The sequence below is a fragment of the Pteropus alecto genome, unplaced genomic scaffold, assembly GCF_000325575.1.
Source record: "Pteropus alecto unplaced genomic scaffold, ASM32557v1 scaffold73, whole genome shotgun sequence".
NCBI lineage: Eukaryota > Metazoa > Chordata > Mammalia > Chiroptera > Pteropodidae > Pteropus > Pteropus alecto.
In genome coordinates this window covers 36,152-39,398 of record NW_006436284.1, presented here as the reverse complement: position 1 = coordinate 39,398, position 3,247 = coordinate 36,152, and the positions used below count along the sequence as shown (strand labels likewise).

General features: G+C 45.2%; 1 long non-coding RNA gene across 2 annotated transcripts in view; it reads left to right on the top strand.

The window, feature by feature from the left end:
* The window catches only part of LOC107195724, a 17,271-nt gene extending 14,367 nt beyond the window's left edge, over positions 1-2,904 (top strand). Inside the window, exons 2-3 of one of the 2 annotated variants that reach the window (XR_001516940.2) lie at positions 316-340; positions 1,048-2,904. This is a non-coding gene — a long non-coding RNA (uncharacterized LOC107195724). The remainder of the gene's footprint in view (positions 1-315; positions 341-1,047) is intronic. The other variant, XR_001516941.2, reaches the window with a different exon arrangement.
* The last annotated feature ends 343 nt before the right edge of the window (positions 2,905-3,247 follow it).

Below are 3,247 nucleotides of genomic sequence, written 5' to 3'. Positions count from 1 at the left end.
TTTATTACAGTAAGATAAATATCTAATTGAAATCTATAAGGTGTTTTGTCAACAGGCTGTTTGACGGATGAAAGATGTATTACAATGCAATATACCATTGCTATAATGTGCTAAGGAAAAAATAATCCATTTAGAGAAAGAATACTTTCCAAAAAGGCAGTATTTAACATTTGTTCTCATTAAGATTATAATTCTATCCATAATAATCATAATATTGAACAAATTAATTTCTGCCAGGTAATCCTAATTATTCACTTTTATTAATGAATATACTCATGAAAGCTACTTTGTAATGAGAGTTAATTGTCATTTCAGAGATGACAAAAGGAAGCCCGAAGAGGTGAGATAACCTGCTTAATCAGAAGGGGATGGAACTGCCTCTTTATCCAAGTAGTCTGTTTCTGGAACTCCTTGTGGTTACACTGGTCTGAACACAGTCCAAAGTCCTTTGAACTGAACAGTTCACCAGGAGAAGAGAGCCTGGAGAAAGCGGAAGTGCAATTTAAGAACAGGGTCACCTTCCCCATCCCCTCCTTCACATCACAACTCATCCTTTGGCATTCTCCCAACCTCCCCCACCCCAAAGCATCCTCTGCTTGGAGACCAGGGTTTCAGTCTCTTTTCCAACACTAGCAGTATGATTTGGGACTGTCTATAACCCAGTGTCCCCCAATTTTTTCTCTTCAAGTGTACTAGTAGTTTTTATTTTCAACCCTAATCCAATTTTTCATGAACAGAGGTTGACCCTGGATAATTTCATCCGAGATGATTGGTTTTTATATTAGTATTATTAGGTCTTCTGATGCAGTTATCTTGTAGGATTAATGTCATCACCCAAAGAGGCCAGGGGAGCATTAAACCCCTTGGGATGGGACTTCCCAGTCCCAGATACTCCGTCTCCTGGTGTGGGAGGGGCACGACAGCTCAGCCCTTCCCTTGCTGTGAACAGAGGGCCCAGGATTCTGTGGGCCAGATGCCAGGGTCCCAGACACAGTCAGCCCTAAGCTCTGCGGACTCTGCAACCCTGGCCGCTTCCTTTCTTTCCAGGTTTGTGTGAGTTCTTTCCGGACCGGCAAAACTTAACTGGTAAAGGCGGTCAAGTCCCTGCGGTCTTCTGCACTGAAACTGTTGAAACGGACACCTTCTGGAGGCCTGAAGAGGTGAGATAACCTGAGCACCTTGCGGCGGGATGCAGAGCTAGTCTCCGCGGATCTGATGTCAGTGACTCACAAGGAGCCAGAGGCGCCCATGGGAGAGGCAGCCGCCCCCGCAGATTCCCGAGGTGGAGTCGCCTCGCTCAGGAACCCACAAGTGGAGTCTGAGACCCTGAGGGCCGGGACCCTTCGGAGCGTTGCCATGCTCTTGGCCCACCACCGCATGTCCCAAGGCCATGGACCAAAGTGCTGTGGCCCGAATGACCGTGGCCACAAGAAGCCGGGAGACTTCGCTGCGACCCTTTACCGCACCATCCTCTGGGAACAGCTGGTGTGACAGTAACACCTCTGCATTTGCTTGAAACTGTGAAAGCAGTTTTGTCTTCAGAGTCCTTAGATACGCAACAAAAGTGACAAAACAAAACGCCAGTCCTTTATTTCTCCCTTGTGCTCCTGGTTTGTCTGTCGGGGAAGAACGAACGAGGCGGGAGCATAGGCGGGGGTGGACCAGGCGAGTTCCGGTACCGGACCCTCCGTAGCTTGGCTTTGCTGGGCACGGGCAGGGAGATGGTGTCTCCTGTGCACACAGTGGGTGACAAGCGGCCATAGTGGCCTTTTGTCTGATTTGTCAACACACGCTGGGCATCCATGAGAAACAGCAGACAGGCAGCCAGCAGCCCTGAGTACTCCACTTACCCCGGGAAACTTTCCTACTCCGTGGCCCTGGCCCTTCTTGGTCCAGAGTCCATCTCAGGGGCCCTTCCCAGCATCTGTGCGTGGGTCTGTGGCCGCCTCCCCTGCATCCTGCTCGCCCTCCTCTCCAAACGCACCCATAAATTCAGAGTTCCTTAAGTGCTAAACAAATTTGAGCCAGTATCCCTTACCCCTACGACTCTTGGCAACCCCTTTGTCCACCGCCTGCCAGCCATCTGTCGAGATGACCTGTTGCAGTATCACTGGGGTGGAAGGTGACAGTAGTAGAGATAAGTGGTCTGGGAAACCAGCCACCCTGCGGTGAGAAGATGGGCTCAGCACCCTCTCCCATCTAAAAACTGGCATGCTGTCTTGCAATCCCTATTCCAACTGGGTGACTTTTCCAAGGTGCCTTTTTTTTCTATAACCAGAAGGATTTGAATTAAATTATCCACCCCATCCTGGAGCTGAAAGGGAGCTCTCCCTTGAGAACAAAGCCTAGCAAGATGTTAGGTACTGTGTCAGACTCACCACATAGGATCACTTTAGAATTCCCCTAACTAGATGAATTCTAATATACATCTGATTCCACCATCCACCCCCCTGTTGTTTCTGAGAAGCTATTGTGGACCTGTCAATTTTCTAGTTATATATAAATATGTAACACAAAAATAGAGTAATAATATACATACCCTTATGTAACTAGCTTTTTTCATTCCACATCTTGTAGCTACAGAATAAAATGCTTTAATTTACCCAGTGGATATATTTCTTTCTGGATTTAAAGTATTATTCAAATTTACTGTTATTTTCTCAGTTCTTAGTTTTGGCTGTAAGTATGCAGAAGTTGTGGCTATATTGTGTGGGGGGAGATGTGTGTGTACCATGTGCTGCCCTTAGTTTTGTTTTTCAAGAATATGTGTTTTATAAATTACTGTATTACTGTAACAAATATAGTCCCAATTGCAGTATGTGAAATGTGTATTACCCTACAATGTGAAGATTATTGGCAAAATCAATGCACAATATCTTTTGAATTTGGTTGGTGAAAGATCTATGTCATTGTTTTGTGTTTTTGTTTGTTTTTCTTAAATTTTTATGAGTTTATTTGAACTAAACTGACGTCATATGCTGGTGAGCAAGATCTCAAATGCTCCACAGAATAAGTTTTGCAGCTTTCATGCACTTGAAATTAAGGAGGGAACATAAAGGAAGAGTACATGGAGGTGGGAGAAAGCAAGGCAGGAACTGGATTACAGGATAGTTAATAAGATTATGTGCTCTCTTGAGGGTGGTTACAGCTTATTTCAAAGTTGAGTTAACCTAGATGCACAGAAATAATGCACAGCAAAGATAACCCTTTTATTACAAAGTTATATGCATGGGGTGTGAACTACCTG